The following is a 23818-nucleotide window of genomic DNA, read 5'->3' on the forward strand; positions in this document are numbered from 1 at the left end:
ATCATATTTTAAATTAATATCAATTTACAATTTAGTAAATTATTAAAATAAAACAATGACAGAAAGATTCAATAAATGAATCTCATAAGAATACAACAATACTAAACACAATTTTTAGAAATACCAGCACCAAAAACCTTTAAAAAGTAAAACAAGAGATAAGACCATAAATCTACCTAATTCTAAGTAAAGCATCATATAGTAGGAAAAATATACAGGTGGGGTTTGTTGGGTCATTTATTAAAGAATGCATGCCTATGTTTCCCAGTAATATACAAGGAAATGTATGTTTTCCAGTATTTATAAAAAGGAGGAAACTTACAAAGATGAAAGTATCAAAAATCCAGTGCAAAAGTAAAATTAAACTTGGCATTGATTGAAATGATATTGGGATACTCCTACTTTCACCTAATAATATCCAAATTCTTTGAATGCAAAGCTTAATTGAAATGAGAAATCTACAGAAATATTTATTTTCATCAAATTCATAATGTATGTGATACTAAAGCTAAGGGATTCAGAAAATTGACAATTGACAATTGAAAATTATTCACGATTTAATCAATAGAAACATAAAATAGCAATACAAAAAAAAAATACAACAAAAATTCAAAAATTAAACTCTCTTAACAAAATAAAAGAAAGAGGGGCATGGCACGAAATCAAAAGCAAAAAGAGAGATACAATTTCAAATATTCAATGACCATTCGCTGCAGGAGCATCAGTATCAACCAATAACAACAGCAATAAATATATCATGACATCAATATAACAGAAACAAAATTAATCATGACAGCAGTGACAGTAGTATAACAGCAAAAAAAATTAGCCATGACAATAAAATTAACCATGAAAGCAGTAACACTAGTATAACAACAATAAATATATATTATGAGTTCTATAGCAATTAACACTAACAGCAATAATTTGAATTTCTGATTTTATTTTTCAATCTCAATTTAAAGTCTCAATCTTCAAAGTTTTTGATAGGAGCATCAGCATCAACCAATAACAGCAGCAATAAATATATCATGACAGCAATATAACAGAAATAAAATTAATCATGACAGCAATGAGAGCAGTATAACAACAATAGAATTAATCATAACAACAGTAACACTAATATAAACTAACAGCAATAATTTGAATTTCTGATTTCACTTTTTAACCTCAATTTAAAGGCTCCCAATCTTCAAAAATTTTGATATGCTATTAGAGTCAGTTATAACTGTCAGTTACAAAAGAGATTAAAGGTTGCATTGGCCATGGCCCGGAACAAAATGCGGTATTGTGTGAGACGTGCAATCAAACATTCTTTCGGGAATGTGATTGGTGTGCAGGTTTCTGTAGACATCATCTTACATAATTTTAACTATGCTGTTTTGTATTTCTGTCATTTAACCGTCGCTCATCATCCTCAAGAAATGGCTTTCAGGCTGCCATCCTGAAACATGTCCCCTGTCATCCCCAAAATGTTGTGGAACATAAGTGTCATTTGAGCTATAGATAACTCTTCATCATTTTTCTAGTTAGCATGCAGCCTATTTTTTTCATTTAATGTTCATGACATTTTAACCAACATATAAAATTTCGATGGATAAGATTTCGCATACAGCCTATTTTTTTTATTTAATGTCACTCACATTTTAATCATATAAAATTTAATCTCATCAAGATGATGAGACAGACACATACAATAGCTTTTTTAGATGGATAGATTCAGAAGGCCAACGATAATATGTAATATCATTTTCTCTTTTCAAAATACTTCAACAAGTAATTATTGAGAGTTGTTTGTTTCAATCTCCATCCTTTCAATAGATAATAAAAATGTATTCATATATAAAATTCTATTTGGCTGGAAAAGTGTTGATTCTTGCCCATATGTTTTGCAAGTGTCAGTAGACATTGTGGTTCATGTTATACTAGAAGTTGGTAAACATACTAGGAAGAACTAACATTCAAGATATCGAAGCTGGTGTATTCATAAACTGTGAGCAGGAGTGTTTTATGGTTATTCACAATGCAGACTACACAGTTCAGAAATCTTTTGAAATACATTAAAATTTTAAATATCATACACCATATTGTTTTCGGTTTAAGAAATTGTGGTTTTCACTTAGAGAAATATCATACACCATATTATAGGACTAGAGGTTTTTTATATACTTATAATTTTCAGAAAGGGGAGCTAGACAAAAGTTCATTCCTTAATGATTTCCCCTTTCTCCAAGAAAGAACTATGATGGGGTCAGAACGAACTACTTACCAGCCATATTGCAGTCTCAATAGCAGTCTTGGGATCTGTCTGTGGGAAGTTGGAACCCTGACAAAACAGTGCCATTGCTAACATTAGCAGGCAAATTGAACCAATCGTCGATCAGAGCATTGCTCGCTGCCACCAGCTATTCCCTATGCTGGAACCCAATAAAAATCTTCCACCCTTTCACTTCTTCTTTACCAATGTTATGCACAGTTGCAGTGGAATAAAAAACATAGGGCTGCTGATCTTTTTGATTCACAGCTATGGGATAAAATTTCCTGTGAGGCTAACCCTGGCTATGCAATTAAACTCCATTACACTTAACCCTAATGCAATATAAAAAAAATTGGGTGAATCAAAGTCTAGAGTGTACACATAATGCATTTGATTACTGCAAAAATACAACATCAAACAATAATTCAGACTGCTGTCATCATAGCAATTCTGGGTTTGGCACTGTAAACTTAATGACATTGGTAAATTAACATGCATTTATCCAGGTTTAAGAGTCCATCATAGATATTCTTATTTTGAGCTACAATTATGAGTGTGCTAGTCAATTCTAAGACATTGCATGCTTTACAATTCAGACCCATGAGTAAATATCCCCATGAGTCTTAATGTCTGTGGACCTAATATCCTGAGAGTTATGTCAGGCGGCAAGATAGGTTATGAGTGTGGGAAGCCAAACCAAACAAGGAATACATGCGAAAATGATCGTTTCAAGCTAAATCATGCCTGGTGCCTACATCCACATGAATGAACAAGAACATTCAATAACGGACTAATAAACACAAAGAGCCCAAAAAGGAGTAAGCACAATGTGAACACGAACATAACAAACAGAATAAAACACTGCACAGAGTAAACTCGGGAAGACTCCTTGAATGCACATAGACCAAGACTTATTATAATGATATGTGCTACAAGAAAATTGAACTCAAGAAAATAAATCCTTCCAATCTTCTAGTTATGGGTATAAAGATAAAAAAAACATGAAAGAACGAACGAAACTATGAGAACAAAGGGCTGTTAGACGCTCAACCTGCAATATGCATCTTGGGCTAACCAGAAAATAAAACATGACCTCTTATGTACAATGTTAATATTGGCAATCTAAGAGGAATTGCAGGAATTTTTCATCCAACATATTGATATATTCAGTCCCTGTCTACTGTCAATTTGTATCCTTTTACGTTCAAAATATCCCAGCCTTATTTTTTAAATTTTAAAACAAACTGAAAGGCCTAAGTTTCTAAAGTTTAAGCCCTTACTCTATGTAGTATGTACCAATGTCAGCTTGCATATGAATATAATGGAACAAATTCTGTAAAATGATTAGCATCTACACATAAAGCCGTTTCAGAGTTTGCACTGAATTCTTTTTGAGCTAGAGTTAGATCAAGATGTAAAGCCTCGTATAAACACTAAATAACTGCTAGCAAATAGGGTTTAGAAAATATTTCCATTAAAAGCATCACAGAATCCATTCCTCAATTTCTTCCAGCTTACCAACAACCATGAGTTTTCTGTATAATATTTTCAACAATAACTGGTATTTCTCTGAGTTTTTGGGGGTGGGGAACAGGGTTTTAGGGATGACAAAAAACTTCAGACTCTGGGAACAGCAATGGAACTGCTATTAAAATAAAGTATCCATGTCCTTTCCGACAGATTAAGAAACTCATATTAGGTGGAGGAGGTGGTATATGACCTAGGTGTATGTCAGAATAACTAACAGCAGAGAGTCAATCAAATTAACTTTTCTGAAGATAAATCTAGAAGAAAAATAGATCACCATAATTAAAATCATTTACACAGTGGTATACTATGCTTGATTGTAAAAATCCACAAATATTTAATTTCCAGAGATGTTAATTAAAATGATAGAGTTGGTAAAAAAGGAGGCCAAGGATGTTGACACACAGAAAAGTGAGGGCTTTTCTAAGCTCATTCCGACAAAGATGACAAAAATGTTCAAAATTGAGAAAACAGAAACAACAAAAATACCTTGTGGCAGGACGCATTATAGCCGATCTCCATAAGCCGCAGACTCTGCATCCACCTCCCAAACAATGGCGGCATAGGTCCGATCGAATACCTCCTTGCATATTAAGGGAAATGCCACTGCAAATATAATGGATATATAGCTCTGCCCTCCTCAGTGCCCTATTCAAAATTCACCATCCACAGAATACCATGAAAATTGAAATCCAAACACAAAAACTGAATAAAAACATAAGAGGATCACACTCAAACAAAAAACAAATAGAATAGGGAACAATCTGAATAAAATCCAGAAACACAAAAATCACAAGCAAACAAAAACAAATGGAATCGGGAACAATCTGCCCCTATTTTTCAAATGAATTGTGTATAAATAGAGTAGGTGAATGGTGCTATTTCAAACGGTAACATGGAAAAATTAACGGACATTTCATCCATGTCGTCCATTTTGTCTCATCTCAGGGCTATAATTTAAGTACCCTTAAGGCTCTCTTGAATCCACGTTGAGGTATTCTAGAAGAAAATCCAGACATTCTAGAAGGAAATCCAGAGTACCTTTGAGACATTCTAGAACAAAATCCACAGTACTGTTGAAGCACTCTCCCCTCGGCTGTGTGTGAATCCAAATAAACACTGAGGCGTTCCAAACAAAATCCCTCTTTGCTTTATTTTAGATTGTTATTATTGTATATTTGAATCCGTGAGTGTGGAATTGATTAAGGTTATTTTTATGGATATAGATTTGAACTTTAAATTTTTGGTTCATGTTTTTTAAATTATGAGTTCTTTTATATCAAGAATTAATCTTCATCTATTTAGATCAATCTAAGATTGTTAGGAGAATATCATTTAGATTAATCTAAGATTCTTATGAGAGCAAATCTATTGTTTTTGGTAGAAAATGATGTGTTAGATTGTCTTATCCAATGGTACAAATTGTAATGTATTGAATCTTGTGTTAGATTGTCTTAGATTGAATAGTAGGAATTGTAATGTATTGAATTTCTATTATTAGTCGATCAATTAAATGCTTGATTGTATTTCTTTGTATTTTCTACAAAATATTATTTGTGGTTCAAGTTGAAGTATCTTATAGAGTTTTTTGCATTTTAAGAGGTTTTAATCAAGTTAGATTTTATATTAGGTTTGAATTCATTTTGAAATTCTTTGTCTTCTTTAAATTATATAAAAATTGGACAAAAACATCTTTTAATTTAGTTTATAGAGGAAAGTCATCTAAAGAGCTAACAAATTTAAAATTGAAATAAAAATCTAACTAATAGTCACTTTAGTCAAATTAGAAATTGTATTCCAAAATCTAAATTTGGAGCTATGTTAGTGATCCAATTGGGCATTTCCAAAATCCAGGTTATTCCTTAGCTTAATCAATTTTTATTCCATGGATCCTTGTCATTAATTAATTTAATTTCGTGCATGGTATTTTTTGAAATGAGATTTTATGAGCTTCCACAAGAGTGCTAATAGGCATAATTGCATCGTGTGGACTATAAAAAGGTGTGAAATGGTGACATATTTTTGAATAAAATCTAGAAACACAAGTGGAAATAGAATGGATGTTGTTTCCTCTCCCTTCTGCTAATTAATTTTGATCCCTATCTTTGATCCTAAAATTCACCTCATAAGCGTGCTATGTCACACTATCAACCTTTGCTTTGTCATTTCCGAAGTTCCCACGAAGCCCGATTCTTCGAATCTCATCATCCTTGTGCCAACTCAAGTGTTTGGTCGCCAAATCTTGGTGACTTGGAACTACCCTCACAGTTTCTGAATTTGCTTAAGTCCAATCCCACAATCTTGATGATTAGTAATGCCTATTGAAGCTAATCGGTTGATACAAAAAATCCAACACTGCTTCCAAATGTTCAAGTGCTCGACCTTCCCAAACAGTTGATACTCCTTTCAAGACAATAGATCATATCATGTAACAAAGAAGTCATACTTGCATCGGGACATTAGAGGATCTAGGAACTTATCGCATTATGCTTAAAATCTTTAGCTTGTTGATCACTGTGAATTACACTCTTCCCAAGACCTAATCTTATGAAGATTTGCAAGTACATCTCCTTAGTGGTTGATTAAATGGTGAAAGAAATGCAAGGGTGGTGGGATGAATTATAGCATTTAATGATGCCATTTCTTCCAAAAGGCATAAAATGTATGTTCTCTTGCTTATTATGACCTACGAAGTTGGTTGAAGTAACGTATCTGCATTATTTAGTATGAATTACTCCTTCTAGAATGGTTATGCCCCATAATGATCAACTTCATGTAACCAATACTGACTTGAATTAGATAGAAAACGAATAAGGCGACATTATCTTCAGATTGTATGCCCTTGTGTGGAAGCAACAAACTTGTTTTATAGGGTATAGGGAAGCAGTGGCATTGCTAGGAAAGACAGAAAGGCAAGATGATAATCACGACCACCAATTAGAAAAGGGAATTATTGCAGCTAGATATCCAGACAATTAGCTTAGTATATTGTGGGTGGAAGGATGGTACTTCAAGGAGATGGACTTTCTCTAGTAATGCAACCAAATACAAAATTTGTAGAAGACCCATAAGTAGACATCTTTTCTGGGTTGACAAACTTAACTTAACAGTGCAAATGGAGCTATGTTGAATTCATGAGGGCGATTTTGGTGCTTGAAGAAGAAGAGGAAAAAGTTGAAATGCACGATGTCTTCCTTCAAAGGGAGCTTGACATGCGAAGGGATTTTGCCCCTCCTACCATTTAAGTGTTGGTTATCATAGTTAAACTAGTTCTCTAAATTTTGGCTTTGAATCATGAACTTGTGTAAGCCACGTGTGCTTTAAAGTAGCTTTCAGTTTTCTTTTGTAGAAATAGTTCTTTTCAATAAACCATTATCTTTGGGAGGTTACTTTCCTTTTTATATGTATTGCTAAAGAGAGAAAGAAAAAGAGCAAATTGATCCCCCTTATACTTCGATACATGAGTAAGACTTGACCAGTAAATGTTTTTGTGGTGATTTTCAATTAGTTATAAAAAATGGAAATATATAGTTTTCTTTTTGTATACGTGATTTTATATGTAGAAGATGGAGACTTTATGCTTTTGAATGTGATTTTGGAAGTGGGAAAAATGTTTGAAGCTTTGTATTCATGCATATTCCTTTAGATTGGCATTTACTTTGAGATTTTCAATCTGTTATGTGGATTCATCTACGTATTATATTATGAATGTATGTGGTTTTAGAACTTTGAGTCTTGGCACATTTACATTATCTAGGAAGAACATCTGTTAATTTTCCATGACTATTTGTCATGTGTGGCGAATAGAGGAACTTTGAGTCATCTGTTTTGTGCTATTTTTTATCATATTAGTCTCTTATGTACTGACTTCATGTCATCTTGCCTTTCCTACTTTCTGGTTAAAAGCATACCCCCTTTGAAAAACCCAATTATATCATAAGAGGGAGTTGTACCTCTAAAATTTAGAGGACAATTGCTAGTTTAATTGGCAGTTTGTCCAACTATTAGTTGTGTATTTGTTTCTAGCAAGTGGGCACAAGAGAGTCTTTGAATTGTCTTTTTAAAGGATCAAATCTGATGACTAACAAATTATTGGCGACTCTGTTATGGACATGAAGCAAAGAGACCAGCGCTTCTGTGTTTCAAGATATCTAATGGTCTCCCTTAAAAATGAGGTTGGCAACTCTGTTCATTTGAAGACCTCAAAAAATGGTCATGTATCAGTCAAACCAAGAAAACTAGCTTGAGAGGCAAGTTACACCAACAATTCAAGAAATTTTGACTTCAAATGATTAAGTCATGCATGTATTATGGGATAATTATAGAGAGAGCATTTGTAAAGCTGAAAGAAAGAAGTTGTGTCCTTTTGAGGATTATAAATCCACATCTCTGCTAAGGATTTTGACCAATAGGTTTCACCTAATTAAAGATCTTAAGCATGAGATTCAACAGCTACAAGCAAGAGTTGAAGCTTTAAATTTGTCTGGAGAAAAACCAAAGAAGAAAAATAATGCTACTTATAATTTCTCCACCCATCAAGGACAAGATCATGTGGTTCATGCCATAGAGAAAAAGTCAGAATCTTCGTTGACACATGCACGAAAAGATGACATCGAGTAATTGTACTTTCCTCCCGAGGAGAAAGAATCTTCAAATTCAAGACAATCTTTATTCCTAGTTTGTGCTTGCAAAGATCTAATGAGGACTTTCAATATGGTGTTATGGATAAAGATGGTCACATTATTGAAGTCAACGTAGATGTGGTTGATTCTAGTATCAATGAAAATATTTTTGAAGAAGTTGGAGAATGGTACTTAAGTTGTGCTTTCATTGTAGAGGTTCCCAATTTAGTATTGGTTCGAGCTGAGAAGGAATCGATGGAGGAAGTGGAGAAGTCAGATATGCAGCCCAATTTATTTTCTTCTAAAGTAAGAGGAGAAAAAGAAACTAAAGAGGAGGTTAACTCACCCTTCGACTCATGAAGTCCCTCTTTCTAAAAAAGGTAATATACAAACTCTAGCCCCATATCAATTCCTAAATATTAATTTAATGAATGAAGTGTGTGCATGCGATGATGAGGTTAAGAAAGTTGAAGATTTGAATATTTTGTTAAAAGTACAAATGAGCTCCTTTCCCTTGCTACTAGTTATTGTTGGTGTAAATAAATATTCATCATGGATATTATTACACCTTACTTATGTTTACTTAGGGAATGCATTTCATATTAGTTTGGGTATGAGACACTTGGGTGTTTGTGCCACATTGGGATAGTGTGTGTAGGAGAATTTCCACCTTTTATGGTGTTGATCTTATCTTGTTGTTACAATCCACCTCATGTGGAATATTATATTGTTTCTCCTACCTACCCACACCTATTTCCTAGCTACCCTTGTTTCTTATTGAGCCACATGTCATGTTTTTGTTCTCACATATCCATATAGCCTTGCCTATATAAGTAGGCCCATCTACACTGTATGTAACAATAACTATTGAACAACGATTGATGATCAAGTTGATCACATTTTGCATCTTGATAGAATACAGTTTATTCCTATCATCTATTTTATTCTCTCTTATTTGTGTTTTCCATTGGCTCTAGATCTTGGCAAAATCTCACATGGTATCAGAGCCATTAGAGTGTCATTGGTTTGCCAATTGAGAGAAATTTGGGGTTTTGCATTTTGGAGCTTTCTATTGCATGTTATTATTGGAGCTTATTGGGTCAAATCTGAGGTCACCATTGGATTGAAGAGGTTTGAGAAAGTCAGAATCGCCTTTTGTTTCGTCCAAATCCGACATCCGAGACCAAATCTAGAGTCGTTTGAAGGTGGAGGGTAGTGACTTGTCTCGACAGTGGTCTGCAATTTTGGAGCATTTTTTGCTAGATCCGTCATTGCCATTGCGCTCAGAAGGCCCCAAAAACCCTAATATTGACTATCAATTCATCAAAATCGACCTCTGTTACCCCGAGTTGAAAAAATTTCCCCTCCTGGTCTACCATACGGACTTGCAGGTACAGGTCTGAATTTTTTTGGGGGGGGGTTAATTTTTTTTAATTAAAAACCCAAATTTTTCATTTTTTTTTTTTGGGGGGGGGGGCATTTTTTCTTTGGGGGTACCTGCGGCACTGCGGGTACACCATAGGCACTGTGGCCTCGCAATGTACCTACGGGTGTCAGCAAGCACTGTGGCCCCGCAGTGTACCTACGGGTGACCGCAGTACTCTGCAGGCCCCTCCCAGTGTGGGGGGGGTACAAACTTTTTTTGTTTTTTTTAAATTTAAAAAAAACAAAAACTTTTTCTTATTTTTAATAAGTTTTTTAATAAATTAAAAAATAAACTTTTAAAGTTTTTTTCATCATTAATAAATTATTATTAAAGTTTTTTTTATTTCAAAAAAAAAAAATTGCCTTTTTTTCTTTTTTTTTTTCATTTTTTAATAGTTTTTTTTTTAGGCATAATAATTATTTTTTTTAGATTTTTAAAATCTTTTAAAAACAAAAATATCATGGAATAAGTCAAATTGGGAACACAATTTTTTCTTGTCACTTCATACTTGTCTTGTAGTGCTTCCAACTGACAGTCAAAGGGGGGGGGTCGATTTTCTCCTTTATATCTTTTGGCCACATCCCAATCGGAGGAGTCTCTTTTTGCAGTATTCTGCAGGGCTTCTTAGTGGCACCATTTTCATGTTTCTAGATTTGCACTATCAATTTTCTCCTTTATATCTTTTGGCCACATCCCAATCGGAGGAGTCTCTTTTTGCAGTATTATGCAGGGCTTCTTAGTGGCACCATTTTCATGTTTCTAGATTTGCACTATCATGTTGTATGCTCTTGCATGAGCAATATGGTACTCGCACTATCATAAAGTGCCACACCTCTTTGTATATTGTCATTGTTGACTATTTGATGTAATCCTCTTATACACATAGATTAAGAATATCTTGTGGGACTTGGTGCATGGCTCCAGTTGAGACTTATATTGTACACATTTGTGCATGGCTCCCATGAGACTTAGATTGTACCAATATTTCTACCATTTACGAGTATCAAGATGATGCTCAAAGTAGGTTGTCTCCATGCCTGATCTTCATTCTGTTGTAGTGAGTGATTCATCGTCATTGACTTGGTACCTGGTTTTGTCACACTTTGACATTATTGGTGCGACATTGGCTCTCTTTCTTCCTTATGGGGAGGTATTTTGGTCAACATATTGGACCATCCTTGTAGGAGATTCAACATTGAGGGGGGGACTTCATGGTCTCTTCTTCTCTCTTATGGGGGGGCATATTTTTGTTCTTCTCATTCATCATTGAGAGCATTGTGTGATTTCATCATCTCTCTTTTGGGGGAGGGTTTTTTCCCATTGGGTTTTTTTCTCTTTCTCTGTTTATGGGAGATTGCATTTGCATTTGTTCATGGGTACCTAACATGGCCTTGTAGTCGGGACCCATCTTGCATTGCTTAGTTGCATTGTAGACTTAAGTGCATTCCCCTAAGTTGCACTTAAGGGGGGGTGTTGGTGTAAATAAATATTCATCATGGATATTATTACACCTTACTTAAGTTTACTTAGGTAATTCATTTCATACTAGTTTGGGTATGAGACACTTGGGTGTTTGTGCCACATTGGGATAGTGTGTGTAGGAGAATTTCCACCTTTTATGGTGTTGATCTTATCTTGTTGTTACAATCCACCTCATGTGGAATATAATATTGTTTCTCCTACCTACCCACACCTATTTACTACCTACCCGTGTTTCTTATTGAGCCACATGTCATGTTTGTGTGCTCACATATCCATATAGCCTTGCCTATATAAGCAAGCTCATCTACATTGTATGTAACAACAACTATTGAACAATGATTGATGATCCAGTTGATCACATTTTGTATCTTGATAGAATATAGTTTATTCCTATCATCTATTTTGTTCTCTCTTAACGATTGATGATCCAGTTAATCACATTTTGCATCTTGATAGAATACAGTTTACTCCTATCATCTATTTTGTTCTCTCTTATTTGTGCTTTCCATTGCCTCTAGATCTTGGCAAAATCTCATAGTTATGATGATTTTCTTGGTACAAAAGGAGAAGAAATTGTTGTTGTCATTGTTGTTGCTAGGATATGTTGTTGTCATTGTTGTCAACATGTTTCTACTCTGGTGCTTGCATATTGGTTTATTGGGATTATGGTTTAGTGTATGGAGTATATATAGTATCACTATATTCTTATGTATTAGTTTTGGTGATCCATGAAGCTTAATTGATCGTATCATATGATCCAGTTTGCAATTTGTGTTTTCTGATCAGTGCTTTGCGAAGTTCAATATTTCCTTTGGTATATTCTGGTGTGATCAAATCTTGAGCTGAGTCTTTAGGAGACTATTTGGGATGGTCTTTTGTATCTTAATTTTAGATGGTTCATGATTTGGTAATCTGCAAGTTATCTTTCTTCACGACAGTTATTGATGTTTGAGTGTTCTTGAGTTTCAGATGTTGACAGATGAAGATTTGATAAGTGGTGTTGGTACATCTATTTTTGATGATTCTAATGTGTTTCTTGGTGTTGCCTAATTGTGTCCTATTTATACTGATGATCTGTATTGGTTGTTGTGCAAGTTGTTGGTGATTTTGTTGAACCGGTGATGTTCTCCATGTTATGCAGTTTTTCTAATGGTGTAGCATGTTGTGGTTGATCTTGGCATGATTTTTGGTGGTATTGTGTGTTTGGAGATTTGAATTAGGTCCATGTTATGTCATGTATATCATTATATTGGTCCAGTGGTCAATCTTTGTATCATGTGTTGTAATTTTGTAATTATGAGTTGAGGGTTTAGCCAAGGTTGATGAATTGTATAAGTAGGTGGTATTGTCATGTAGTTTTGGTATTAGTGGTTGTGTCTACATTATCAGAGAGTGGAGTATGTGTGAACAAGTGATTCATCCTTCGGTATTGTGATTGAGCAGAGATTGGTGTTGTAGAGCAACTAATTATTCTTAACCGGAACTATCGTCAAGCATTTGGAGATGCTATTATTATAGTTCATTTCTTTCGGATTGTGTTCTGAATCTTATTCTAAGTCAATAAGACTTCCCTGAGAGTTGTAGCCTCCCGGGTCATTATCTTTTGAGCAGTGAGCTTTAGGCAGTGTGCCTGAATGCATGTGCATTCCCCATTGTAATATTTTTGCATACTACCTCAGAGTATCATCTTATTGTGGGTAGGTTCCCATCGTGGTTTTTCCCTTAACCAGGTTTTCCATGTAAACATCTTGGTGTTGTGTGTTGTGCTATCAATTTGCTTATCTTTGTTATTATTGCAGGTTATCAGATCTGTATTTGTAGTTAATTTTGTTGATCCAATGAAAAATGATTCACGCCCCCCTCTCACTTTTCCTTCATTGTTGTTGCTAACAATTGGTATCAGAGCTAGATCCTCTGGAAGAAGCTTAACTGCTTAAGGAGATCTAGGATGACAACTGGAACTGGAGGTGTTATCTTTAATAAATAGAGTCTAAGATTTAATGGATGTAATTATGCTATATGGAAGAACCGGATGGAAGTGTGCGTGAGATGTCTTGGAGAATATTACTAGAAGATTACAAAGAATGCCTATTCCTCTGGATGGACCGGTTACTGCTGATGAGATCAAGGATGTTGAACATAATATTAGAGCGAAGGAAGCATTGTTGAGTGCCATGACTGATTCAGAAATGACAAATGTAATGGGACTTCATATCGCACATGAGATATGGGAGAAGCCTTAAACCATGTATGAAGGATATTAACAAGTCAAAGTTGCTAAGTTGCAAAGTTTGAAAGGCAAATATGAGATGCTGAAGATGGGAGAAGATGAGAATATAAATACCTTTATGGCTAAGGTTAATGATCTTGTTCTAGGTATCAGATGTGTCGATGGAACTCTTGAAGAAGATGAAATTGTTGCTAAGGTGATGAGATCTTTTACTCCTGCTTATAAACATAAGGTTGTTGTTATTGATGAGATCCAGAGTGTGACTACATTAACAAGAGATATGTTGATTGGAAAGATTTTTGCATTTGAGCTGAGTGAATTTAGTGAATCACATGGAAAGTCTGAGATAACATTTAGAGCATCTATAGCCTGAAAATAGAAGTATGATCTTGAAGAATGAAGAATATATGGATATGAAAGGGAAAGGAGAGAGGTGGAAGAGAAAGAAAGAGAACTAGATGAGCTTGACGCATTGATTTCCCAAAGAATGCCTAAAGGAGATGGAAAGTATGATGGAAAATTTTCCTTGAAATGTTTCTCTTGCAATAAGGTAGGACATTTTTCTTCTAGGTGCCTAGAGAGAATGGCTAAGTATGATAGGCATGATAAATTTGATAAGCATGACAAAAATGATAGATATGAGAAGCATGAGAAGTATGATAAGCCTTACAAGTCTAAGCAGAAGTATAAGCATCAAAAGAACTACTATTATGTTGCTAATGAAGGTGTTACAGGTGAAGAATCAGAAGGAGATGAAGTTGTGTTTCTTGCCATTAAAGAAGATGGACCAGTACCTATTGATTCTACTAGCTAAACTATTGAGGAGAAAGCTTTAGCTATTAAAGTTGAGGAAAAATATGAATGGGTGATTGACAACGGTTGTTCACATCATATGATTGGTGATAAAAGCAATTTTGTGAGTATGGAAAGGTATGATGGTGGAATAGTGATATTTGGAGATGACAAAGCTTGTGTGATTCATGGTAGAGGTTCTATTTCCTTTGATGGTAAGCATAATACTGATGATGTTTTATATGTTGAAGGTTTGAAGCATAATATTTTGAGTGTTGGATAGATGGTTGACAAAGGTTATGATTTACAATTCAAAATGATAAATGCAATATCCTAAATGCCACTGGTATAGAGATTGCATCTGGAACTAAGAATGAAGGTAATATTTTTCATTTGAATGGTGGTGAGAAAAGTTGCTCGATTACTCAGATTGATAAAAGTTGATTGTGGCATAGGAGAATGTGTCATGTTAATTTTTATTTAATGATTAAGATCAATTCTACACAAATTGTCAGAGATCTACCTAAGATTGTTAGAGATCTACACAAACTAACCTATGTGGACCTACAAATGTTAGAAGTGTGCAGGGAGACATATATTTTATGTTGCTAATTGATGATTATTCCAAGATGATGTGGGTTGTCTTTTTGAAGGAGAAATCTAAAGCATTAGACAAATTTAAGATATTCAAAGCAAAGGTTGAGGCTAAGTTAGGATTGAAGGTCAAATGTCTGAGATCTAACAGGGGAGGTGAATTGTGTTCCAGTGAGTTTGATTCATTCTGTGAGAAGCATGGGATTAGAAGATAATTATTTGCTCCTAGAACCCCTCAGCATAATGGAGTTGTTGAAAGAAATAACAAGACTGTCTTGGATGCTGCAAGGACTATGTTGATTGAAGGGAATGTTTCGAAGATCTATTGGAGAGAACCTATTATCATTGTTGTTTACACATTCAACTGAGTTCAAATTAAAGGTGATATTGGTAAGACTCCTTATGAGCTATGGTTTGGTCATGTTCCTATTGTGAGGTATTTTAAAGTATTTGGTAGCAAATGTTATATCAAGAGAGATGACGACATAGGAAAGTTTGATGCAAGAAGTGATGAAGAAATTTTCTTGGGATATTCAACAAAGAGAAAAGCCTATCAGCGCTACAAGAAGAGACTAAGAAAGATAGGGGAAAGTGCAAATGTGAAGGTGAATGAAAGCCTTGGAAAAGAAATCAGATCTTGCAAATATGATGATGGTCAACACATTGTTTTGAATCATATTTAGACTGAAGAATCAAATCATAATGGTTTGGTAGAGATAGTTAATCCGGATGTTGTTGATGTCAGTGGAGAGGTGCAGGAACCTAAAAATCAGAATAATCAGAAGACTCTGAGGTATGTAAGATTGAATCATTCAATAAATCAGTTTATTGGTGATAAAAATAAAGGTGTGATGACTAGAAGAAGCCTAGTTGCTAAAGAGGTATGTTTGATTTCCAAAATTGAACCTAAAGATGTTGTTGAAGCTTGAAAAGATAAAAATTGGATGAGAGCTATGGAAGAAGAATTAGATCAGATTGAAAAGAATAACACATGGGAGCTTGTGCCTAGACCTAAAGATAAGAATGTGATTAGTACTAAATGGGTATTCAAGAATAAATTGAATAAAGTTGGTCAAGTTGTCAGAAATAAAGCAAGACTGGTATGAAAAGGATATTCACATAAAGAAGGGATTGATTATTAGGAGACTTTTGCTCCGGTAGCCAGACTTGAAGCTGTTAGACTATTGCTTTCATATGCTACCTATAAAGATTTCAATGTGTATCAAATGGATGTCAAGTCAGCTTTTCTAAATGGTAATCTTGAGGAAGAAGTCTACATTGAGCAACTGGATGGATTTTTATTATCTGATGATGGAGACATGGTATGTAAACTAAAGAAATCTCTTTATGGATTGAAACAAGCCCCTAGAGCTTGGTATGCTAGATTGGATAAGTATTTGTTGAAATTAGGATTTAATAAAGGGATTGCTGACAGTAATCTGTATTTTAAGATTGAGAATGATAACATTTTGATTGTTGAAGTCTTTGTTGATGATATTATCTTTGGAGGAGATGATGACTTGAGCATGGAGTTTGCATGTGATATGCAAAAAGAATTTGAGATGGCTATGATAGGAGAGATGAAATTTTTCTTAGGTTTGCAGATTTCACAAACTGGAAAAGCTATTTTTATATCTTAAAATAAATATGTGAAATAATTGTTGAATAATTTTGGGTTGGATGACTCCAAACCGGTTGGAACTCCTATGGTGACTGGTTGCAAATTGTCTTAGAATGATTAATCTCTGAAAGCTAATCAGATTTTGTACAAATCTATGGTTGGTGGACTGCTATATCTTACTCAGAATAGGACGAACATTATGCATGTTGTGTGCATGGCTGCTAGGTATCAAGTTGATCCGAAAGAGAGTCATGTCACTGCTATAAAGAGAATATTCAGATACTTGAAGGGAACTGTGGATTATGGTTTGTGGTATCTGAGGAATGATGATTTCATTTTATGTGCTTACACTGATGTTGACTGGACTGGTCATGTTGATGAATGGAAGAGTACCTTTGGACATGCTTTCTTTTTAGGTAAGAAACAAGATTCAGTGTCCTTATCTACTGCTGAAGTTGAGTACATTGTTGTTGTTGGTAGATGCACTCAAGTAGTTTGGATGAAGCAAATGTTGAAGGATACTAGAGTTATCTATGATAATCCTACTGTCATATATTGTGATAATTCCACTGCTATTAACATGTCAAAGAATCTGGTGCAACATTAAAAAACTAAACATGTGTCAATCAAATATTATTACTTGAGGGAAAAAGTTTGTGAAGAGGAATATGTGTCTACAACAGAACATATTGCTGATATTTTCACTAAGACTTTTCCTACAAATACATTTGTCTATTTGAGAGATAAGTTAGGGGTATCCACCCCTTCTAGTGAGAACTAGATGCATTGAGTTGCATCAATCCGGTGGACTTCACAGTCTTATTTATTTATCCGGATTGGTACCACTCCTCTAGTGGAGTAGTCTGATTATGTGTTTTAAAGGGGGAGAGATTCATGTTTTATATTCTAAGAGAGAGAGTTTAGTTTTCTATTTTAAGATTTTTGGCATTGTTGTCAAAGGGGGAGATAAGCATGTGAAAAAAATGTTTTATTTGCTTGATCTTAGGGGGATTTTGTTGGAGTTATTTTATTTATTTGCAATTGTTTTTTTCACATTCATATGTTGTCATCAATGCCAAAGGGGGAGATCGTTGGACAATGTTGCTGCTAGAATATGTTGTTGTCATCGTTGTCAGCATATTCTTGCTCTCGTGCTTGTAGATTGGTTTATTGGGATTATGGTTTGGTATATGGAGTATTATAGTATCACTATATTCTTCTATATTGGTTTTTGTGATTTGGGAAGCTTAATTGATCATATCATGTGATCTGGTTTGCAGTTTGTTTTTCTAATCAGTGCTTTGTAGAGTTCAGTATTTCCTCTGGTATATTCCGGTGTGATCAGATCATGACATGAGTCTTTACGAGACTATTTGGGATGGTCTTATGTATCTTCATTTTAGATGGTTCATAATTTGGTGCTCTGCAAGTTATCTTTCTTCGTGACGGTTGTTGATGTTTGAGTGTTCTTGAGTTTTAGACGTTGACAGATGAAGATTTGATAAGTGGTGTTGGTGCATCTATTTTTGATGATTCTAATGTGCTTGTTGGTGTTTCCTAATTTATTCCTATTTGTCTTGATGATCCGCATTGGTCATTATGCAAGTTGTTGGTGATTTTGTTGAATCGGTGATGTTATTCATGTTATGTGGTTTTCTTGATGGTGTAGCGTGTTGTGGTTGATCTTGGCATGGTTTTCGGTGGTGTTACGTGTTTGGAGATTTGAATTAGGTCCATGCTATGTCATGTCTATCATTATATTGTTCTGATGGTCAATCTTTGTATCATGTGTTGTAATTTTGTAATTATGAGTTGAGGGTTTAACCGACCTTGTTATCAAGGTTGATGAATTGTATAAATAGGTGGTATTATCATGTAATTTTGGTAAAAATGGTTGTGTATGCATTATCAAAGAGTGGAGTATATGTGAACAAGTGATTCATCTTTTGATATTGTGATTGATCAGAGGTTGGTTTTGCAGAGAAGACAATTGTGCTTAACTAAAACTATCATCAGGCATTTGGAGATTCTATTATTATAGTTCATTTCTTCTAGATTGTAGCCTGAATCTTATTGTAAGTCAGTGAGACTTCCCTGAGGGTTGTAGCCTTTTGATTCATTATCTTTTGAGTAGTGAGATCTAGGAAGTGTGCTTGAATGCATGTGCATTCCGTATTGTAATATTTTCACATACTACTGCAGAGTATCATCTTATTGTGGGTAGGTTCCCATTGTGGTTTTTCCCTTAACCGGGTTTTCCACATCAAAATCTTGGTTTTGTGTATTGTGATATCAATTTTTTTTATCTTTTTTACTGTTGCGGGTTATCAGATCTATATTTGTGGTTAAGTTTGTTGATCCGGTGAAAAATGATTCACCCCCTCCCCCCTCTCAGTTTTCCTTCATTGTTGTTGCCAACAATTATTCCTATAAGGTCCAACCCCATTCTTGAAGAATGCAATATTTTGGGATTAGAAATATCTATTATTTTACAAAAAGAACATTTGATTTTTGACGCTTCTTCTAATATTGTTGGTGAAGTTGTGCATGAGCTTGGATGTTTTATTGATATTGAGAATGGAGTTGTAGGATATGTCAAGATGGTGGATGAATCAAGGAATGTAGTTGATACTAATCATCATCTCGGTCTTTGCATAGGGTGTCCCTTTTGAAAATTGACTTATCCTTATAACAAGCTTTTGTCAGATGATTAAGATGATATTTCTGATGCAATTTTTAGTCAACATGTGAAATGTGATAATGATACATCCTTGATGCCCCAGGAAGTCTATAATGAAGAATGGTTATTTGGACATGAACGCCTTTTGGAAATTTTCTACGGTCCATCACCTGGAAAACTGACTTTGCAGCAGTTGCAAAGTAGTTTTGGTTCCCAATTAGTTCAAGTAACCACAATCCATTGTTCTGCAAGGGTCCATATTTCTCTCTGCCAAATGATGGATTCATTTGAACACCTATCGATACTTTTGAACTAGGGCCTTATGGCTATGTATATATTTAGGTGGTTTTGGTGTGCTCATTTTGGTGCCTTTGTTTTTATTGTACTCGTTGTTTTTGGTTGATCTCCTTTTTATGACTCTATGGCCCAATGGACAAGGCACTAGTCCTAGCCAAAGATTCTAAGGTTCTCTACATCCCTTTGCTCCTTGTTCCCATTCAAATCCAATGTTCTATCTCCCTTCTGCCAATTAATTTTGATCCCTATCTTTGATCCTAAAATTCGCCTCATAAGTTTGTCATGTTGCACTATCAACCTTTTACTTCCTTTTGGAACCAATCTTTATCATTTCTGAAGTTTCTAAAAATCCCAATTTCTGAAATCTCCTCATCCTTGTGCCAACTCAAGTGTTTGGTTGACAATTTTTGGTAGCCTGGAACTACCCTCATGGTTCTTGAATTTGTGTAAGATCCTTATGATTAGTAATGACTATTAGCTAATCGGTCGATACAAGAACTCCAACACCACTTCCAATAATGTTCAAGTGTTCGACCTTCTCAAACAATTGATATTCCTTTGAAGACTATAGATCATATCAAGTAACAAAGAAATCATACTTGCACCAAGGCATCAAAGGATCTAGGAACTTATGGCATCATGCTTAAAATCTTTAGCTTGTTGATCACTATGTATTACACTCTTCCTAAGACCTAATATATAAATATTTGCAAGTACGTCTCCTTAATGGTTGATTAAATGGTGAAAGACATGCAAGGTTGGTGGAAAGATATAGAATTTAATGATGTCATTTCATGTTGTAGGCATTTCTCTTTCTCATTATGACCTACAAAGTTGGTTGAAGTAACATTTATCAATGTTATTCAGTATCAATTATTCCTTCCAAAATGGTTTTTCCCCATAATGACTAGCTTCTTGCAACCAATCCTAACTTGAATTGGATAGAAAAGGAATAAGGAGACATTATCTTCAGATTGTATCCCCTCGTGTGGATGCAATGGACTTGTTTTGTAAAGTATAGGGAAGCAGTGACATTGCTAGGAAAGATAGAAAGGCAAGCTAATAATCATGATCGCCAATTACAAGAGGGAATTATTATAGCTATAAATCTAGACAATTATCTCAATAGATTTGATGCGGAGGCAACCTACACTTTAAATCTTTACAACCTTCAAATGGATAAGTTAGACTAGAGGACCATCACGGACACTCTTTCAACAAATCATCTTGTTCTAGGACAGTATTGACACCTCGCCCTAAGGCCAAAAGAACATAATGAATCATTATAATCAAAGTTGTGTACAGCCATTCTAGGTATAGAATATAGTAGGATACCCTCAAATAAACACAAGGACACCATTTACACAAACTCAGGGTGGTCTTGTAACTGCAGACAATGATGATGCCAAATTAGTTCTAGTGGGTTGCTCTGGATACTCATGGGCATAAGTCTTTCAAAGAGACATGTATGCACTGACCAAGGGTATTTAATAAGTCTCTACTCATGGCCAAACAATTACAACAAGGGTTAAGGACCACTAATTCACCCAAACACCCAATATCAAGATTGTCCTACTTCTTTAGGCCTCCATTAGGACTCCCACACAAGTCAAACGCATTAAGAATGTTGAACACAAATATGGCACAACTTGTTACATGTCACAACCAACTTCAAACTGAATTTTCCAACCTTTAACAATGCCTAAACCTCTTAAATTTACCACTGCAACAAATTTGCACTCCAAACCCTCCTTCTTGGTCTGTCACATGAAGATTCCAGACCCACAGTCATAAAAATCTGCTTGCCACTGACATGGCTTGCCTTTCCACTACCAAAATATGAAAATAGACTCTAATACCTAGCATTCCCCAAAGTTACAAATTTATCTGGCAAGGGAATGCTAAGTTATGTACATTTTTGTCCAAAAACCCTAAACAATGAGGGTTTCAGACCTATTTATAATCAAATGCCTCTAACTTTATCTACACTCAATGGATCAATCACAAATTAGCTGGAAATGAAAGTAGACTCTCTCCCCTTTTTGGTGATGTCAGGTTTGTACCATGGGAGCACTATATTGGACCACACAAAGTGACTGTTATAGCAAAAATGTGAAAAGTGCATAAAATAGAGAAAGCCCTATTATTTCTCCAAAATTACATCCATCAACCTCCCTTCGATCAGAGAAAGATACATTTATACCCCTTACGCTCCTCCCAACCGATTCTAACTACATTTTGAATCAATTAGCTATTGGAGAGATTAGTTGACACAATGAACCCAAAAAGATGTAAAAGTTGCACTAACAACTTTTGACAAAGTTGAAAAGTTTTGTCTCCCTATACAAAATCACTCTGAATCCCACAAATACAATGTATACATGCCACAAAGGGCTTCAAAACATGGATTACATCAATTCCACTCCCATACAACAAATTGGGAGGCGTTGACCACCTTTGACCAAAAGGTCTTGATTGGATACATTCAAGCAATTGGAAACAATTCCTACAAGATGACTTCACATGACTTCACAGTGTTTCACAACTAGTCCTCAAGACCTTATTACATTCCAAGTGAACAACCAAACATGAAAAGAAAAGAAAAATTCCATATATTCCCCCCTTGGACCCATAGGTGCTCCTGCACCATGCTCCTGGGGAAGAAGAATCTCAAGTCCCTTTTGAGATGAGGTCTTCAATAGATACTCCATGCTTCTTAATATCATTCTTAGTCATCCAAGTAGCATCTTCTTCACAGAGATCTTTCCATTTGACCAAGTACTCCTTATATGTTTACTTTCTAGTATTCCTCACCTCCTTTGTATCTATGATACACTCAAGCTTTATTGGTTGTCTAGGTGGAAACTACTGCACCCAATCAACATCTTGATTTGTTGCTACACCTACATCAGGACCTGCAACCATAGAAATTTTATAGGGGTATAAATCAAATACATTGAAAATAGGAGATATGGCTACCTCGGGGGGTAACTCAATCTCATAAGCATTTAGACCAAATTTGTGGACAACCTTGCAAGGTCCTATTTTCTTCATCATCAGTTTGGTATATTTCCCTTTAGGAAGCTTTTCTTTCTTCAGATGTTCTAACACCAAGTCACCAACCTTGAATTGAAGGTCTCTCCTCTTCAAATCTGCCCTTTCTTTGTATCTTTCCACACTATGTTGAAGGGTTTCTCTCACTTGTTGATGAATATCTCTGATTGCAATAGAAAAATCTTCTCCTTGAGCACTCCTATCAATCCCTTGCAAATCTCTTAACTCATATACACCTTTAGGGTGCATCCCATAAAATACTTCAAATGAGCTTCTTCCAATGCTCCTATTCATGGAGTCATTATAAGCATACTCCACTTGAGGTAAGATTAGATCCCAAGCCTGTCCATGTTCTTTTGTAAGACATCTCAGGAGATTTCCCAATGACCTATTAACAACTTCAGTTTGGCCATCCATTTGTGAATGGTAGGTTGAGCTATAAGACAATTTTGTATCAAGTTTATTCCATAAGGTCCTCCAAAAGTGACCTATAAACTTGGAATCCCTATCAGAGACAATATTCAAGGCTAAACCATGGATCCTCACCACTTATTTGAAGAAAAAACCCGCAATCTGAGATGCATCATTAGTACATTTGCATGGAAGAAAGTGTGCCATTTTGCTAAGTTGGTCAACAACCACAAATACACTATCAAAACCCCTTAGAGTTATAGGCAGCCCTAACACAAAATTCATACTCACAATCTCCTAAGGCCTATTGGGAATTGGAAGGGGTTGATAAATCCCTGCATTTGATGAAGTACATTTGGCCCTTTAACATATGGAACACCCTTCAACATATCTTCTTACATCAACCTGCATTTTTGGCCAATAATAGAACCTCCTAACTTGATCCAAAGTCATGTCAAGCCCAAAATGGCCTCCCAAACTCCCACTGTGTTTTTCTTTTATGATATTGTCTCTCGATGAGCATCTAGGTACACATAATTGACTCCCCTTGAAGATCAAACCATTTTGAAGTAAAAAATCAGAATACTCACTATGAAAAGTGTTCAAAAACTGATTACAAACCTTGTAAATATCTTTGAAATTTGCATCATCATGATACATATCTTTGAGTGCATCTACTCCCATGCTTTGTAACTATATTTCTTGCACCATAATTGTTCTCCTACTAAGAGAATCTACCACCTTATATGCTTGGCCTTTCTTGTGCTTTATAGTAAAGGTGTAGGCTTGCAAAGATTCAACCCACTTCATATGCCTGTGGTTGAT

Source organism: Cryptomeria japonica, chromosome 1, assembly GCF_030272615.1.
Source record: "Cryptomeria japonica chromosome 1, Sugi_1.0, whole genome shotgun sequence".
In the NCBI taxonomy this organism is placed as follows: Eukaryota; Viridiplantae; Streptophyta; class Pinopsida; order Cupressales; family Cupressaceae; genus Cryptomeria; species Cryptomeria japonica.